This window comes from Mesoplodon mirus (assembly GCF_964341445.2).
Source record: "Mesoplodon mirus genome assembly, chromosome: 12".
Taxonomy (NCBI): Eukaryota; Metazoa; Chordata; class Mammalia; order Artiodactyla; family Ziphiidae; genus Mesoplodon; species Mesoplodon mirus.
Genome location: NC_138988.1, coordinates 75023193 through 75042969, shown reverse-complemented (window position 1 = coordinate 75042969; position 19777 = coordinate 75023193). Strand labels below are relative to the sequence as shown.

Below are 19777 nucleotides of genomic sequence, written 5' to 3'. Positions count from 1 at the left end.
CGGTTTATCTTTATAGAAGTCTCCAGCTGATAAATAGAATATCACCATTGTATAGCCCCTAATGAAATACTGGATCTGGCAATGATTATTGACGGCTGCTAATTCCAGAGAGACAACCAGATGTTATGTGCCTACTGAGAAAGTATACCTGGAAAAAAAAAAAATCAAATCTGACCCTGACGAAGCCTCCAGATCTATGTTTCATTATTAAAAAGAAGCTCTCTATGGGACTTCCCTGGTGGCGCAGTAGTTAAGAATCCGCCTGCTAATGCAGGGGACAAGGGTTCAAGCCCTGCTCCGGGAAGATCCCACATGTCACGGAGCAACTAAGCCCGTGCACCACAACTACTGAGCCTGCACTCTAGAGTCCGCGAGCCACAACTACCGAGCCCGTGTGCCACAACTACTGAAGCCCGCGTGGCTAGAGCCCACGCTCCGCAACAAGGGACGCCACCGCAATGAGAAGCCCACGCACCACGACGAAGAGTAGCCCCCGCTCGCCCCAACTGGAGAAAGCCCACACGCAGCAACGAAGACCCAAAGTACCCAAAAATAAATAAATAAATTTATTTTTAAAAAAGAAGCTCTCTAGAAGGAATTTGGAAAACAAGGGCTGAAATAGTTAACTGTGAACGCACATTCTTCTGTTGCTCCCACAAATGGTTAAGACCTAATATTGTTATTAACGTTTCATGCGCTTCCACCATCTTCTCCACCAGATCCTCAGCTCCCTGAGGTCAGGGGCTGGACGTCCACTCTTCCATCCCCTCCACTGTGGACGCCTTGCCCATTGGAGGAGCTTGGGAAATACCAGCTGATCTGTGGCGGGTTCACTGGCCCCTGCATGATGTGGATCCAAACTGAGTTGAGCCCAATATGGGATCCTGGTTGGCAATTACATTAATTATCATTATTAATTCAACAAACATTTATTTAATGCCTACCATGTGCCAAGTACTCTGCAAGACACTGGGGATGGAGAGAGAAAAATACAATTACTGCCTTTAAGTATGTCTGTTTAGTGGGGGAGTCAGACAAGTAAACATATAATTACAATAGCAAAGGCTTACTGACCGTTTATTACGTGCCAGCCACTATTGCGAGAGCTTTAACCCCATTGTTAATGCTTACAACCACCCAGTGAGGTAGGTACTACGACCCCCGTTATGCAGATGAGGAAACTGAGGCACAGAAAGGTAAAGCCACTTGCTCAAGGTAACACAGCTAATAAGTGACAAATGCAGGATTCAAATCTCCGGTCATCTGGCTCCAAAGGAAAACCTATCATAATCACTAGGCTTTACCACATTATCACACAGCATGATGGGTGGGTGCACGATGGGTGGGTGCACAAGGCAGGCTTTTAACTCAGAGTGAGGGTATAAGGGGGCAGAGAAGCATCCTGGAAGAAGGCTCTTCAAAACAAGATTTTAAGAAGGAACGGGGCTTGGGGACTTCCCTGGCGGTCCAGTGGTTAAGGTTCTGCAATTACAATGCAGGGGGCACAGGTTCAATCCCTGGTCAAGGAACTAATATCCCACATGCCACACAGAGCGGCCAAAAAATAAAAAATTAAAAAAAAAAAAAGAAGGAATGGGGCTTGGCAAATAGAAAAAGAAGCACAAAAACAAAACACGAACTCAGGGTAATTCCGGATGCTCAGAGTTTAAGGGATGATGAGGGGGAACACAGCAAAAGGCCACTAGGACACTGTTTTGTGAGGGGTGGAGCAGGCAAAGGAGGTGAAATCCAAGTTTACCCTGCTTAGGCTGTCCCCGGGAAAAGAAAAATCACCAACACAGTGAGTCCCTGTTTCCAAGGAGGTGGCTGTTAGGTTAGAAAATGGACTGAAGAAGCTCTTTGTCAAGGTACATTCACAGAGGCATGATTATGGGATAATGTCATACCTGGTCTATTAGTTTCCTAGGGCTGCTGTAACAAATCACCAGAGCTGGGTGGCTTAAAACACCAGAAGCTTATTCTCTCACAGTTCTGGAGGCCAGAGTTGCCAAATCAAGGTGTCGGCAGGGCTGGTTCCTTCTGGAGGCTCTAGGAAGAGTCTGTTCCATGCCTCTCTCCCAGCTTCTGGTGGTCGCAGGCAATCCCTGGCGCTCCTTGGCTTGTGGTTGCATCACTCCAAGCTCTGCCTCCGTCATCACGTGACGTCCTTCCCTCTGTGCGCATCTGTGTCTCTCCTCTTCTTGTAAGGACATCACCAGTCACATAGGATTAGAGCCCACCTTCATGACATCTCTTCACTTGATTACATCTGCAAAGGCCCTATTTCCAAATCAGGTCATGGTCACAGGTCCCAGGGCTTAGGACTTGAACATATCCTTTCAGGAGACACTATTCAACCTATTAACACCTGCTATTCTGCAAACTGCTTTTTTTGCCCTACAGCTAACCACAGGTATTTTTCCGTGTCTGTTCACATGGTTCTGGCCCATTCATTTCAACCACCGTATATTATTTCACTGTATCGGTGACCCAAAATCTATTTGTCTAACACCCTAATCATGGACATTCAGATGGTTTTCAATTTTTTGCCATTACAAACAATGCCCCAACTGAATCTCTCTGTACAGGTACCTATGCACATTGGTAATGGGAATGTTTCTTGTAGTATGACTTCCTAGAAACAGGACTCCCCCTGGACCAAAGAGAATGCAATTCAGGGCTTTGATAAATGACAAATTGCTCTTTAAAAAGGCTGTACCAATTTATGCTTCCTTACCAACATTGATACTTATTAACCTTTGCCAATTTGAGAGATGTAAAATGATACTTTGTTTTATTCTGCAACTCATTTAAGACATTTAGTCTGTTCTTAACAACATAAAGCCATCTTTTGTATGTTCACTGGTTAGCTGAATTTTCTATTCAATTTCTTTGTCTACTTTTTTCCTTATTTTTACTGTTATCTTTTTCTTATTAATTTGTAATCAATAAGATCACTAATATAAGGCATTTTCTGCATTACATGTCACACTTTTTCCCCCTGAGAATGGTCATTAAGTTACTGAATGCCTACTAAGTGCCAGGCACTGTTCTAAGTGTTGGGAATACAGCAGTGAACAGGGCAGTGAGGGTTCCTGTTCTCAAATGTTACTTTACTCAGAAGAAAATATGTTTGCACATGATTTGGGCTTGGAAATAGATAGGAAGTGAATTTTCACCCTTGGGTGCAAAGCTGTCTTGGAATTCATTTAAATACTGTCCTGTTTTGCTTCAAGAGCCTTTTAGAGGGAAATGTACTCTGTTCTCCAGGTGTCCTGGAAGCACCCACAAAGGAGCAGTGTGGTTAGTGAAGGTGGAAGCAGGAATAGCTGACAGCTGTGCCCTTTCCTTGAAAGGAAGAGCCACACCCCAGGCACCCACACCCACTAGAAGTCCAGGGCCTTCAACAATTAAGCCCCGGTGAGCTCAGGGAGCAAAGGAAGTTTTAAGGAGGAATAACTCTTCTCCATTTCAGTGGAGGGGGTACCACTGGAGTCTCACTCCACCTCCTCCCAGAAGTTCCAGGGAGGCGTGATGTCTCACCGAATATGTTTGGCTCTGATCCTTCCTCTCCTGCCCACTTGGGGGAGGGGGAATATACCCCCTGCAGACAGACAGACACACACACACACACACACACACACACACACACACACACACCCTAATTCAGGGATGAATCAGACACACACACACACACACACACACCCTAATTCAGGGATGAATCAGACACACACACACACACACACACACACAATTCAGGGATGAATCAGACAAGCTTATCCTGTTCAGATTACAACCTTGTTCCTCAACCTAACCTTTATCTGTAATAAAGGTGATACACTAATTTCCATCTGTCTAATTCCTGTCTGTCTTTCTTTCCTCCCTGCATCCACTGGTTTAAAATTCAGAGGAAAGAAGGGTGTTATTTACTGACTCCTTCAACATACAGTTTCCATTCTATTGCTTTACACCTGCGTATTTTATGGGTTTTCTTATTGTTGTTGATTTTGTGAATGGGATAAACGTTTCCATTGTATTTTCTAAAAGGTTACTTGCTGATAACTAGTGAAACTTCTGGTTTTGTGTAGTTTTGTATTTGGCCAAATGACTCAACTCTCTTACTGATTCTAATGGTTTTCAGTTGACACTTGGGTTTCACATGTAAAAAAAAATGGCACCACCTCCAAAGACTATTAACTTTACTTTGACTTTCGTTTTCTTACAATATCATTTCAGCTACAATTTCCAGAATAATGTTAAATAGTAGAGACTTTATTTTAATGTAGTGACTTCTTTAAAGAGAACAGCATTATAATTTCATTTTTTAAAATTTATTTATTTTTTTTTTATTTTTTGGCTGCGTTGGGTCTTTGCTGCTGCACGCGGGCTTTCCCTAGTTGCAGCGAGTGGGAGCTACTCTTCGTTTCGGTGCGCAGGCTTTTCATTGCGGTGACTTCTCGTTTCGGAGTACAGGCTCTAGGCGCGTGGGCTTCAGTAGTTGCGGCACGCGGGCTCAGTAGTTGTGGCTTGCGGGCTCTTGAGCGCAGGCTCAACAGTTGTGGCGCACGGGCTTAGTTGCTCCGCCGCATGTGGGATCTTCCCGGACCAGGGCTCGAACCCGTGTCCCCTGCATTGGCAGGCAGATTCTTAACCACTGTGCAACCAGGGAACTCCCTATAATTTCATTTTTAAATACGTTAGTTGTTGTTTAAGATTAAAAAAAAAAACAGGAATGGATGTTAATTTGTATCTAATGTCATTTTCACATCTACTGAGATAACTGTGTGACTCCTTTGACTTCTTATTTTGATGAATTACGTTAAATTAAACCATCCATGCCATTTTTGGAGTAAATCCTAATTATTTATGGTACATTATCTTTAACATAGTATTTGCCAGTATTTTCTTTAGACTTTCATACCAATATTTCTAAGTAGTGTACTTTCCTCTTCCGCACTGTCAGTCAGCATTTGGGATCAAGGTCATATCAACTTTGTGACATGCACGGTGTGGCCATCCACCTGTTCCTTGGCTCTGTGACTGCCTATAAAGCACTCCACAAGGCTCTATTTTCTACATTTTTCAAAATTTCCCCTCAAGGCCCTCTGATACAACAGTTTGGTGGGGGGTGTCTTGTTTTCTCACTATCTTTCAATTGTTTTTAAGTTACTGGTCTAGTTAGTCATCCTAATGGCTCATTACATTTCAATAATTTATACTCTCCTAACATTGATTTCTCAGCACAGCATTGAACATGGTAACCCCTTGTAACTTAAAAAATCTTGGGGCCTCCCTGGTGGCGCAGTGGTTGAGAGTCCGCCTGCCGATGCAGGGGATACGGGTTCGTGCCCTGGTCTGGGAGGATCCCATATGCCGCGGAGCGGCTGGGCCCGTGAGCCATGGCCGCTGGGCCTGCGCATCCAGAGCCTGTGCTCCGCAACGGGAGAGGCCACAACAGTGAGAGGCCCGCATACCGCAAAAAGAAAAAAAAAAAAAAAAAAAAATCTTTTCCATGGCAATTACCACAACTGTAATTATCAGTACACATTTTCATAAGCCCTCCCACTAAATGGTAAGCTCCGTCTCATTCCCTGCTCTAAGTCCCCAGAATCTACCAGGTACCTAGTATGTTGAAATTGGCCTCAAGAAATTGTTGTGAGGCCAGGAATGAGGTTAAAGCTTCTTTTTCCTTTCTTGCTTTGCTTATTGACCATTTCTCTCCTTTTCTTGACAGCATTCGCCAAAGTTTTGTTTCTTTTGTTTTTTCTGAAGCAATGGAACTTACCAATTCTGTATTTTTTCATTTCAAATTTATTAATTTCAAAGCTGTACTCAGAAGAAAATTCATAACCTTAATATTCTTTCCTAAATAATAAGTGAAATAAATTAAGCTATTGGTCTAAAGTTAAAAAAAGAATAAAATGAACTCTGTCTGTATTTTAGGTTTGTCTCATGAAAAGAACATGAAACTTTTCTAACTCAATCTTAATTTTGTCTTACCTCTGTGGAGACATATTCCACTGAAGTTTATCATACTAACTGCTATATTTATCTCTGCTTTTAACTGGTTTATGTTTTAATACTACAATTCTTCCTTTGTTATATGTATTGTGTTTTATTTGCCTCTTCGGATCTGCTTTTTAATTCTACTTGTATATCCTTTGTTTATTCCTTTTTAAAATCTTGAATCTATTTCTCTAATTATCACATTTTTTCATCATTTTCACCTCACTGTACATTTTCCTCTGGATTCTGAGAGCTCCTCAGCTGCATGACATTGATTAGATTAACTGCAGTGCTGATTCAGCTCCTTAAAGTGAATACTGGAAACTGAATTCTGCTATTGCATTTTTTGTCTCCTCATACTCCATTATCTCAGCCAGTCCTCTTATTACTTCTTCACCCTTCTCGGTAAGCTTCTTTTTTATCTCACTATGTTGCGACTCACCGGATGTTTTTATCTTAGGTTTCATGAAGTACGTGTCTTCTTGACATTTTTGAGAGGGAAAAAAAGATGCTGCCTTCAAAAATTCACTTCTTTTTTCCAGCAGTATTCCAAGGGAGAAATGGCAAAGCCACAGACAATAGGATAAAAGGGGAGGGAATAGATACGAGAGCAATTAAAGGGATGGTAATAACTGGAGAAGTGGAAAACACAAATCTAAAGCCAGCAATGCTCAAGAGCTCCCAAGTCTATGTCAATAAGGAGTGACAACACATGTCAATATGCGTGTCCCTGAAGCCTGCCTCCCACAAACAAAGGCCACGCCGCAACACCCCTGCACAAACGTTCCTTCATTAGACCCTCACCATAGCTCTATGAGGTGGATATTATCATTGTCATCCTGCAGATTAAGAAATGGAATTCAGGGACTTCCCTGGTGGCACAGTGACTAAGACTCCACGCTCCCAATGCAGGGGCTCCGGGTTCGATCCCTGGTCAGGGAACTAGACCCCACATGCATGCCACAACTAAGGAGCCTGCCTGCTGCAACTAAGACCCGGTGCAACCAAATAAATAAATAAATATTTTTTTAAAAAAAGAAAAGAAGAGAAATGGAATTCAGAAGTTACAGTGCTTCCAGGACTCAAATTCTGGTCTTGGGAATCCAAGAACAACTTGAACAACCACTGAGCATCTGGGAAAACAAAGGTCAGGAACTGGACCCACCTTACCAAGCTCATCATCAAGTTAGGAGCAACAAAAAGAACACAGCTGCTAGAATGGAAAAGAAAATGGAGCAGGTAATTCAGAGCTCCATGGTGTAGAAGAGAGAACATACATGGTCCCAGAGATGAGGGGAAAAGATCTTGTTGGGCACTGGGCTACCATCCTCCCAAGTTACCTGGAACAACCCTGGCTTATGCTGGTTGTCTTGGCATAATTATTAACAATGCCTCAGGTTGGATGATAAATTCTCCAGTCACCCCAGCAATGTCTCACACCTTAACCATGCTTACTAGTTTTCACACTTTAACCCATGCGATTTTCACAGGCCCACTGTACAGCAGGGATTCAGAAATTTGATGAAAGCTATAAACACCCTCCCCAGAAAAATAACATAAATACAGAATGTTGTACCCAGTTGTGATATATTCCTATCCTTTGACAGAGCAGCTCCACTTCTGGGAATTTACCCTTCAGGTACACAAACCCAAGGGTACAGATAGATACAAGGATATTTGTGGTGGCACTGTTTACAAGAGCAAACCCTCAGAGACAGCCTAAAGTCCATCAGTAGGGAACAGGGGGTGGGTGGGGTGAATGTAGACAGCACTTGCTTTAGGCTAAGCTTCCCCTTAAAATACGTAGGAGCCTTCCTGCCCCCGCTTGTGCCCCCAACTCAGCAAGGTCCCAGGGGAGGAAGAGACACGAGCAAACTCGCAGGAGGAGGCTAAATAATGAATTGTAAGTGTATGTTTTCTTTGGCCAGGGCAGTCTGGCCAAGCTCTGGGGGCTTCTGGGCAGACATTTTTCATATTTTAGCAGCTGGCCTATGCCCAAGGCAGTCAGAAGTTAAGTAAGCTTTGAATGAGCTACGCCCATCCTTTCCCCGGCCCCAAGAATTCTTAATGAGGCTCTAAGGCAGCAGCCTCCAGCAAACCCATGGTGTTGCCTTAAATATCACTCACCCTTCGCTACTTTTAATGAATGCAAATGATTCAGCAACAAAACACTTAGCCTGCAATGGAATCCATCTCTGTGCCCCTGGTTTCTCCAGCTTATAGCCCAGCTCAGGCGGGGCCCTACCGGGAGGGCAGCCCAGCAGAGCCCGGGGTGCCCAGGCTAGCCCAGGCAGACCCCTGCACACCAGGACAGTGGGAGCAGGATGCAGGAAGCGCACAGCGGGAGGGAAGTCCCCCCCTCCGCCCCGCCTCCACCTACCACCCCAACTACCAGATGCAGACCCTCACAACTCCACCTCTTTACGACTCTGGCTCCAGGGCAGAGGAAAGTGTGAGCAGAAAAACAAAAGGTATTTCTTTGATCTAATGAAAGAGGCTGGTCCCAGGCACCTCAAAGGCCTGTCCAGTCACCGCACTTCCTGCATTCAAGGGCACTTCACCCCACATGCCCACCCCCTCCTCCTCTTCACCTGATGTCAGGTACCAGAGGAACCTGAAAAGCTCCCTTGGACTGGCACCCTCCTCCACCAACCTCATGGAAGCAACAAAAACAGAGACAGTGTCAATAACCCAATTTACACCCTGTTTTCAGAGTTCTCTTTTGGCAGCAAAAACTGAAAGCAATTTGTCAGGAGTCTAAGAGCAACGTTTAACTAATGTACTTCCAACCTGGGGCTCAGGGGGATTTGTTGCCCCATCAGCCTGATCAACACCTCTCCCCAAGGCTGAGGCAGTGGCCTGGCCCAGAACAGACGGCTGTTAATTCAGCTGCTACAGCCGTCACCCTCAAGGCCAGCAGCTGGCAGGAGCCCCACGGAGGTCCAGGCAAGTCCTCTCAAGGCTTCTCAAACTGGACAACTAGTTACGCTCAGGACAATGGAGGGCCCGCGGGTAGTACTCTGGGTGCTTGAGATACAAAAAGGGCTTCAAAGAATTTGTTGACCTGGTTTGAAAAGAACCCCTGCCTCCCAGGACAGGCGACAGGAAGATCAGCTTCCCCAGAAGTTTCAGAGTTTTATCAAAATACATTTTTTTTAATACATTTATTTATTTATTTTTAGCTGTGTTGGGTCTTCGTTTCTGTGCAAGGGCTTTCTCTAGTTGCGGCGAGTGGGGGCCACCCTTCATCGCGGTGCGCGGGCCTCTCACTATCGCGCCCTCTCGTTGTGGAGCACAGGCTCTAGATGCACAGGCTCAGTAGTTGTGGCTCACGGGTCCAGTTGCTCCGCGGCATGTGGGATCTTCCCAGACCAGGGCTCGAACCCGTGTCCCCTGCATCGGCAGGCAGATTCACAACCACTGCGCCACCAGGGAAGCCCCCAAAATACATTTTTATATCATCAGAAACGCCCTGAAAAGAGCCCTGGAATTTTCTTAACCTCAATGCCCTTCTTCCTGATTGTTCAAGGCACAGCATCTGCAACGCTTTATCCTCCTTCAAAACGTTCCCAAAGGAAGTAAAGCAGAGCATTGACTCCCTGGAGGGGCTGGGTCTCTAGACCCTGGGACTTCTGAGCTCTTGCCCTCCAGGCGAGCCCTTAATCAGCCCCTTTCCTAGCTGGGCACACCTACCAAGGGTTAAAGTTTTGGGCAACCACACAGAAAGAATGCATTCTGAAACTCCTGTAAGGTGAGGTGCCTAAAACACATATCTACACAGCAATCCACTAAAAAAGAAAAAAAGCTTTGCTCTCGATATCCACTGACACATACAAAAGGGACATATTTTTGTCTTCTCATGTGCCATCCAAATCCCAACCTGACAGCCAATCCATCCCACCATCAGATGGACCAAAACTCAAGCAAAGGAAGAACTCCCCAGCCTTTGGGCCACTTGTGTCCTGAGGGGGAACCGCACCACCCAGCCAATGCTCAGGTAGCACCAAGCAGAATGATTAGCACCAGCTGTCTCCAGAAAGCTCAGATCAACCCCACGCAACGGTGCTGCTGTGAGTGGAAGCCCATGCTACCACCCCCTGGGGGTCTCCCGCATGCCACCCTCAGGTCTTCACCCTCTGAGCACCTGGCATTTACTGTGTCTCCCCTCTTTGGTGCTTCTCTGTGTCCCTGCCTTGTTCATTACCCTCTTCTGGTTCTGTCTCAGTTTGCCTACCAGACAATCCATTCCTGGAGTGAGTCTCCAGTCTCCCCCTGGAATAGCTCAGCCTTTTTATGTCCTTTTTTTTTTTTTGGCCGCATGGCTTGTGGGATCTTAGTTCCCTGACCAGGGATCAAACCCTGGCGCCAGCAGTAAAAGCAGCAAGTCCTAACCACTGGACCGCCAGGGAATTCCCCGCTCAGCCTTTTTAATTTTTTTAAATATTTAATTTATTTATTTATTTGGCTGTGTTGGGTCTTAGCTGCAGCATGCGGGATCTTTTTTTTTTTTTTTTTTTTTTTTAGTTGCAGCATGAAGGATCTATTCCTCGACCAGGGATGGAACCCGGGCCCCCTGCACTGGGAGCATGGAGTCTTACCCACTGGACCACCAGGGAAGTCCCTCAACTTAGCCTTTTAAAATGGAGACCCTAGGGGAATTCCCCGCTGGGGCCCAGGTTCAATCCCTGGTTGGGGAACTGGGATCTCGTATGCCAGGTGGTGTGGCTAAATAAATAAATAAATAACTGGAGACTCTACCATAAGAGAGGTATTTTCTTTCCACAAGAGACTGTTTGCCCTCTTAGGGACAGCTACCTCCTCTTCTGGATATCGCTTGCTTTTTAAGGATTTAGAAGTTCCCCGACCTCCCCTCCCACATTACCTAGCATGAGGCCATCTGCCTTAAACATCCTTTGTTATTTATGTGCCAGACTAAAAGGAAGACAGCTTCTATTGGAAGTTACTAATAGATAGGAAGCAAAAACAGGTCTGTAACTAAATCACATTCTAACTACCTTTTATCAAGTATTCACAATAGGACAGACGAAGTCCTTTGCATACACTGAATTTCAAAGATGTCACTGATTTTAAGATGCACCATTATTTATGTTCCAGCAAAAGGAAATGGTACCAGTTAAACTAAGACACAACATTACATAATTATCTCACAACCAAAGAAGTGAAACTGGGGAGGGGGAGAGAGAGCATCTTAGAGTTCGTGAAATACGGTACTAGCTCATTTAATTCTCACGCGACCTCTAATGGGATGGGTATTACCATCCCCATCTTACAAAAGAAGAAACTGAGGCTCAGAGAGGCAAAGTGAACTAAGGTCTCCCGGGGAGCAAGCTGCAAAGCCAGAACTCAGTTCCTGAACAGATTTCTGAATTTCCGGGGTTGGGGGCATGGGGGCCGGCGCGGGGCAGCCAGGCCTCAGACAGACCAGCCTTGGTTAAGCTGCCCCGCCCCTTCAAGGGCAAACAACACTTGCCTGCTGATTCCTGAAATTAGGGTCTTTTTGCAATTGCACCTTCACAGATCCTACTTCCAAAAACAACAAAAGGAAAACAGGTTTCCCTAGCTCCTTCCTCACAAAACTGGCTGGAAATGAAGGGGGGAAGCTCTCAGCCAACTTGTTATACATAAAGCACATTTAATGAGCCTTTCAAGCTCTGGGAGTGGGAGAAGGAAGGGTTCATTGGAAATCTGATACTTTGGCAGCCAAGTGAGAGGGGCAAGGCCCTGAGCATCAACCCTGGGGATTAAACACCATCCCAAACCCCTTTGTCTGCCAGAAGGAGATACTTCCTGGGGGGCAGGAGGCAGCAATGCTTTTTATGGCAAAGCCCACCTAACAACAACCCTCCACCGGAGACCTGGCTGGGGACTTTGTACAACCCACCTCACCATAAACCCTCTGTCCTCTCCCAAACCTGCTGGGGTTCCTCTTCCCACAAATACCTGTGACCGTCATAAACACCCTTAAACAGCCCCGGTTTACTGCCCAGCCTGCCTGCTGCTAAATGAGGGCATTTGTTTCAAATTTGCAAATACCAAGAGCGCTGGAAACCTAAGTCCACTCCTAAAATGAAATGTTCTGCATTCCTCTGGGCCGAAGCACCGCGCTTCAAAAGCTGCAAGAGGCCCTGGCTGTTTACTCACTGGTGGGGCTATTGGGAGAGGCATTTCCCTGCTCCCTGAGGAGGCTGCTTTGATCCCGGCCGAGTGGGAAGGGGACCGAGGGAGGTGCCACCCAAGCCCAGGCCTGGCTGGGCCCAGGCTCTCCTGCCCCCTTCCTGGGTCGCCAGTGGCAGATTCGGGGTGCCTGGGAAAGTGAGTCTCATGGGGAGGCTCAAGTAGAGACTCACCGGAGACAGAGCAGGCCAGCTGAGCGGACCTCTCGGACCATCTTCAAGAGGCCCTCGAAACAAAGGCGAAGAGAGTAAGGGAAGGCACGAAGGCTGAGAAGCAGCTGACAACACCCCAACCTCTTACACAGAAATAAAGAGGCAAATCCCCCACCCATCCCCCTTGCGGCACCAAGCAACTCTGGACACTGCATTGGGCTGGGTGCCATGCGGGTGTTTACTAAATAAAAGCCTTTTGTTTTAAGGAGGTTTTTTTTGGTGCGGGGGGGGGGGGGTGGTGGTGGTAAAGAAAAGACAGAGATCCTCCTCCAGGCCCCCAGGGCTTGTTCCAAGGCACCGCATTCCCCCCTCCCCTCCAAGCTCCTCCTGCAGGAGGCCCGAACCCCTAGGGTAGAGGAGGAGCCCAGATCACAAGCTGCAAAACTGCTGGCAAGTTGGGCATTTTTTAAATTGGTCAGTTTAACAATTGGTTTAATCTGCTAAATTAACCAAACAGAATGATTTGCTCTTTGTAGCTGCAGCTCCAAGACCAACAGCATTTCCTTTCCCCGCCCACCCACCCCCAAGACTGCAAGACAACCGTTTTCTTTGTCTGTGATTTGTTTTGTTATTCAGGTGGCTGGAAGTGAACTTGGGATCACAAATGCCATCCTACCACACCACCTCTCAATGGAACTGCCAGCCTGAAGGAGCCTACTCTTTCTTCTCCCAGCTGGGAAACAGCTCATCTTTGTGTGTTTTTTTAATAGATGAGCTACAAAAGAATCAGAACACTGAAGTGTTGCTTTGCACCCTCCATGATAGAGCGTAAGTTCCCGTGTTGCAGCCTGAGAACTTCAGAAGCGGAAGAACAAACTTAGCAGGATTGCCAAGCGCGGTCAATGGCTGAGCCAAAGGGAGATACACCTGGCACCAAAGAACTTACGTCTCTCAGGATGTCGAGGTCATTGTTCAACCTCTTCTGAAACCTCCTGAGAATTAAGACTTGCCTCCAAAGTCAGAAATGGAAGGAAACCTACATCCATCATGCCCCTACTATGTGCCAGGGCACGGGCACATCTATCTGTACAAAAGACATCAGAGGAGGTAAACTGAGAGCAGAGATGATTCTGTTACCACCTACGTGGTCTCCACCGCAGCATAACCCAGTATGCAACTCTCAGCAGGCACACCGGTCTGGAATGCGGCAGCACACCTGCAAGCCCGGGCCTGTAACTGCTCATGACCTTCCAGGAGCACCAGGCGGAAGAGACTCAGGACTCATGGGTTCATGAGAAAAGCTCCAATCTTGGGGATGCAGGCACAGTGTTCTGGACTTCTAGATTACATATAGTCTGATCATAACACTAAAAACTTTAAGACGTATACAAACCTCTGAATGGGCCATTGAAAACTTTAACCTGACTGTTGTAACCAAAAGGTGGGGGGAGAAAAATGAGCAATCCTGAATGCTGTGTCCCAAAAGATCTCTCCAGGTTTAAGTTATGGACACACTCCCTCTGACTCTAGCAGGATTGCCTCTAAGCCCACCCAGAGAGTTATCTCGGCTGCAAAATCCACTCCCCAATAGTCACCTGGTTCCAAGGCGTGTGTGCAACATTTCATAGACTCTAGTGATGACATACATACAAGGACATATGAGAGCACGGAAACGGCTCTATTACTTACCAGCTCTGCAGTCCTGAGCGGATCGTATTTTGTGCCTCAGTTTCTTTACCTGTCAAATGCCTCCCACCCCCACTCCTCCAGAAACAAACAAACAAAACCCAACCACCCGCATCCTGCCTCTGTGGCTTCTTGATAGGATGGAAAGTCAGTGCGAGTGAAAGCATTCTGTAAACTGCAGAGCTGAGTACAGCTGTCGGTCATCACGGACGAGGCTCTCCCAAAGCACACCCAACCCCTCTTCCCAACTCCAAGCCTCCCTCCAGTTGTCCTCCTTCTGTGCAAGAGAAGAAAAGGGGTTCCCCACCCGGACACTGGTTCCTCAAATACTGAGACTGAAACGAACCAGGTAAAGATGGCTGCTTTCCCATACTCAGATAAAAACTCTCGTGTGTTTTTTTTCTCATAAGAACTCCCTCCCCAAACTCTCCAAACCTTTCATTCCCTTTGGCACCCAGGGAAAGACACCCTAATTCCAGCTGATCGAGTCCAGACGCATCTGTGCCCATGCACTAGACACTCCAGAATAAAACGCAGTCCTCAGATGCAAGTGCTCTCCCAACATTGAGGGCGAGGGGGACAACCTTACAACGTGTGGCAGAAGCACAGTTGGGGGTTGTGGATGGTAAGGCTGCGCTGGCCTCAACGGTCACCACAGGCAAGGTCCTCCAAGGGCTTCTCAAGTTGAGGCCCGAGAGGTAGGTGGGATTTGCCCAAGGTCACACGAGCAATCTGGGGCAAATGTGGAAGCAGGGTCCACATCTCCCAAGTCCCAACCCGGTGCTCCTCACAATGTCTCCTCAGGCTAAGAGGGAGGAACACCCGTAGGGTACCCAGAACTAAAGTCCAGCAAGACCTAGGACCCATCCTTTCCACTGAAGTGACACCACTTCTACTGCAGGAATTCCTCTGAATCAGGAATGCCCACACACTTTACCTGGGGCTGTGGGAGGCCCCGGGGGCCCCAAGGGAGAGAGGACACAGGAGACAGGTAAGCATGAAGCTCCTTAATGAAATGGGAAATAAACTCTGAGCAGCATTTCTTCCCTGAAGACAGACAGCCTTCTACATCAGTGATCACATCAGGCTAGAAGCCTGATTCTGCAAGGCAGCAAAATCCTCTGGCGGGGAAAGGAGCCCAGAAACAGGCCGAGACCTCAGCAGCCACAGACATATACTGTGGAATGGGTACAGCACTGGGGGCCCAGCCTCCCAGGCTTCTCCTAGTGTATGTTATGAGCAGTAGTGCCCCACGCCCCCACCACAGGAGGCAGGAGAACAGTAGTGAAAAGGGTTCCTATGAAACATATTATTAGAATAGAGGTCGCCAAAATCATCTTGGCCTACGAACTGGGAAGCAAAGAGCAACTAGCTGCAAGGCTCTCATTCCAATGGCACAGCCATGTACGACCGTACAGGTTGTGCACTGCTCAAATGCCCGGCCAAGGGGGTACTATTGAAATACTGCCTGTGCTCCACTAGCCAAAGCCCTGTGTCCTCATGCAGGGCTGCAGTCACTTGGAGGAAGGGTGCCTATTTCTAATTTGCACAAAGGCACCTTATGAGCTAGCCGCTAGGACATCCCAGAAGTCCCAAGAGCAGACAAGCATTCTCCTCGTTGCCCCCACCACCACCACCACCAACCCAAGAAGGGGACAAAAGAGTCACTGTGTCTCCTGGAGGAGAAGCGGTGCATGCCAGCCCCCACTCTGGCCACCTTAACCCCCTCATAGGGAGACCACACCGCACCTCGGGAACCTCCCCATGGTTCTCATAGGAGGAGTTCCTGCACGTTATACAGAGTAACTGACGGGGGAGACCCCCACAGCCATCCTGTGATGATAAACACCCTCCCCTGGGTATTATAAAAGTCCGCCTCGGCTGCAAGAAGCTCACTTTCCTACTCACTCCCTGGAAGCACCTCAGCAGGCTGAGGGAGGTGGTCCTGAACCAGCATTCATCACCCTGGGGAGAATCTGCCACCGGGATAGAGGGAGGAAGAGTTCCTACCAGGAAACGCGAAGTGGCTGTGCCCACCTTTCCGAGCTGCTGTTGGAATACTGAGACCCGTTTAGAAAATCTGTGCTTTAGAATGAGAAAACCTTTTCTAAAGCTATAGGTCAAGAGTGACCAAGTTGAGCCCTCACAAACCATTTAGAAAGACGGGACTGGAACAAAAGGCTGACACCTTAAAGGGAGACAGAAGGTCAGGACCGTCTCTGGGAAGAGAGAGCAGGGCTGACCAGAGGGGCTGCTTCCCCGGGTCAACCACCTTCACAGCTGCGACTGCTACACCCTAACTTCCCAGAGGCGGGCAAGGCAGGAGTCAGCATCATTTGCATTTTGCAGATGAGGAAACTGAGGCTCGGAAAGTTAATTAACCAGGTCAGGGTCGTGTAACCAGCAGCAGTGAGCCAATAGATGTCACTTCTCTTCCTTTATCCTGTGTGGTATCAGCAGAGAACCACCCAAGTTTTCAGACTCTTGATCCAATGCCTTTCCATCATTCTGATCCGTCACCACAGACTACAGCTACTAGCAAAGTCAATCCTTTCTCCTCTCTGAAGCCCTCCCACTGCCCCCAGTTGCTCCTGCATCATGGACTCACCTTCCTACACATTCTGGAATGTTATTCCATCTATTTAGCACTTTACCAAGTGTTGCCTCCCATTATACTTCATCTGATTCTCATCATCTTGTCGCCTTCCCGCCTCCTGCGCCACCTGAAACAGCTTCACCCAAAGAAGACACCCAAAAGCTTTGAATTGAGCCCATCCTAAACCCCTCAGCATTAATACCTCTTTCTCATCACCACACCGCCACTTTAGACAGACAAATTCTCCTTATGGCTACACAGTGGTTCTCAAACTTGAGAGTAGATAGGAATCTCCTGGGAAGCTCTTTTAAAATGCAGTTTCCTTTTGAGACTTGAACTATGTGACAGGATTGGCTATTCAAACAATACAATGTAATCTAACAAATGGGAAAATAAACTACACGTTCTGGCTCCTCCCCCAACGATTCTGATGGGCAGACCTGCAGTTAAGGCTCAGGTGACTCAAATTTTAACCAGTACCTCTGGCTACCTGCCCTCCCACTATATTCCCCAATTGTCTCTGGACCACGTATTTGAGAAACACAAATCCACGTCTTCTTAACGTGTGACTCACAAACCCTACCCCAAAGACTCAGGACCCAGTTATCAGAAGTTACATACACACCTAAGCCAGCCAGTTCATGTCCTGCACATCAGGGTCTAAGTTTCTGGCAGGGAACGTAGGATCTGCAGGACAGCCGGTAGATTGCATTCCACTCACCTGTGCGTTCACTCAGTTAATGCACACAGGGACACGAGAGCTCCGGGACCCCAAACCAAGCTGCGAGAGGGGGAAGGCGCCCGCATAGGTCAGCCCTTCCAGCACAGCTTCCTCCCTGCCCCACTGCTGCTGTGTAGCATTACTGGGAGGGAAGTGGCCTGAACTCAGAGAAGAAAAGAGGATGGAAAAAGTGACAGACTACAGAGGGCTTCCTCAAACCACTGATTAGCTGTAGCAGCTCCTGTGCCAGCTCCACCAAAGCGCCAGGGGGCTCGGCGGGGCTGAATGCGCACTGAGCAGTGAAGCCAAGAACCCCAACGCGGGACCCTACCTCAGCCACATGGCAGAACCCCCATACCCTCGGGACAAAGGACCAGACAGCTGGGGGGTGGGGGGCAGCGCAGGACTCAAGGAGAGAGGCAGGCTGGCAGCCCGCGGGCAAGGCCAGAGCCCGCGCCAGCAACCGTGTTCCCACCACGTGGCTCTGCCGGGCAACAGAGCAGAGAGGCATGTACTGAGGTTAGGGAGAGCCGAGGGAGGCTAAGGGACGCAGGCCAAGGATACCCAGCCCGGTTTAATGACCCTTTCCTCCATCAGGAACACACCAAAGACTGAATCCCTGGTCCCACACTGCTCTTGGCTCAAATATTAGAGTTTGAACCGGCCACCCTCCCTCCCAGATGAGTCTCACAGAAGCTGTACTGGCTCAAAAACACGCAGCTCACCCAAACCCGCCCCACTCCAAAATATGAAATCCTCCAAAACTTTAACAATTACAACTGTTACAGCCCAGTGGAGACACTGCCTCCCTTTATGAACCAAACGTATTCCTGAAAAGTCGTCCACAGACCAAACTTCTTCCTGACAAATCCAAGTTCTCCACTGGCTCTCTTTATAAATTGAGACACACGCTCCTCCAGGAAAAGCTAAGGCTCCCAGAGGAACAGAGCTCCACCCTTAGTGTTGCAAGTCCTCTGGAGTCACACCTTTAATGGACAAGTTTCCTGACAACATCTAATTCAAATTCAACCCAAAGTGAGGTCATTTTTAAGTGTATAATATCACAGCGGAGAGTTCACACGAACTAAAAGTTATTTAAGCTAAGTCTTCAAATACTGTGCAAGATCTAGGGTTCCTCATTCGTACGGCTGCAACGGGAAAGCTCTGTACCTCGAGTTTCTATATAAGGAAGGATGCTTAGAGCAGGACTTCTGAAACCTTGGGTGCAGTCACCTGGGGAGCTTGTTAAAATGCAGTCTGGAACTCCGATTCATGCTCTCAGGGAAAGCTGATGATGCTGGTCTTTGGCCCTTGGTTTTTTTTTTTATTGTTGTTGTTGTTTAAATAAATTTATTTATTTATTTTATATTTATTTTGGGCTGCGTTGGGTCTTCGTTGCTGCGCGGGCTTTCTCTAGTTGCGGTGAGCGGGGGCTACTCTTCGTTGCGGTGCGCGGGCTTCTCATTGCAGTGGCTTCTCTGGTTGCTGAGCACGGGTTCTAAGCACGCGGGCTCAGTAGTTGTGGCTGCAGGCTCTAGAGCACAGGCTCAGTAGTTGTGGCGCACGGGCTTAGTTGCTCCGCGGCATGTGGTATCTTCCCGGAGCAGGGCTCAAACCTGTGTCTCCTGCACTGGCAGGCGGATTCTTAACCACTGCGCCATCAGGGAAGTCCCTGGCCCTTGTTCTGAGTGGCAAAGTTGTAGATAATCTAGGCCCCTATATAGCTCATGGTGGTTAAGCTGTGGCCTTTCCAGGCAGGTCAGCTCCATATGCAGAGGTGGATGCCCATGCCCAGCACTCTTAGAGAAAGCCAGAAGCCCTGCCACATCAAAACTCAGAAAACCGCCGCAGAGAACAGACAGCCCAGAGACAGGGAAGGAAGATCGGGTCCCTTGACTGGGTCGCAGTAGAACAGGCACAAGGAGAGGGGACAGGCAACCCCAACCCAGAGAAGTGGGAAAGGGCACAAAAGACCCCCCCCACTGCCTAGCAGGCACAGGGGCTGTTTACCTTTGCCACTGGTCACTCTGCCCTGTACCCAAATGCTTCATTCACTTTTTAAGAAACCTAGATAAGGATCTACTATAAATAAGATACCACCATAATGAATTCTACAGTAAGTTAAATCCCTTCAGTAAGTTAAAACCCAAGTGGGGCAAAAATATGGAAGATAGCCTAAGAGTCCAGAGGTTCTCCAGGCATCCACCTTCTGGTAGGAGAGATGGGACAGCTTCAGGAAGGAAGTGGAGGTGGGGCTGGACAAAAGAGATGGGGAAGGCGGCACATACCAGGAGACCGGCCAGAGAGAAAAGAAAGGCCTGCAAAACCCCGTATGTTTTAGGGGATGGGAAAGAGACTAGTTGGGCTGGAATGGAGGGTTCCAGTGAATGGAACATGTTTATTGTCGGAGGTGACTGTAAA

General features: G+C 47.7%; 1 protein-coding gene across 1 annotated transcript in view; it reads right to left on the bottom strand.

The window, feature by feature from the left end:
• PTK7 (protein tyrosine kinase 7 (inactive)) overlaps positions 1 to 19777 on the bottom strand; it is a 61263-nt gene that overhangs the window by 38547 nt on the left and 2939 nt on the right. The gene's annotated exons all lie outside the window — the stretch shown is intronic.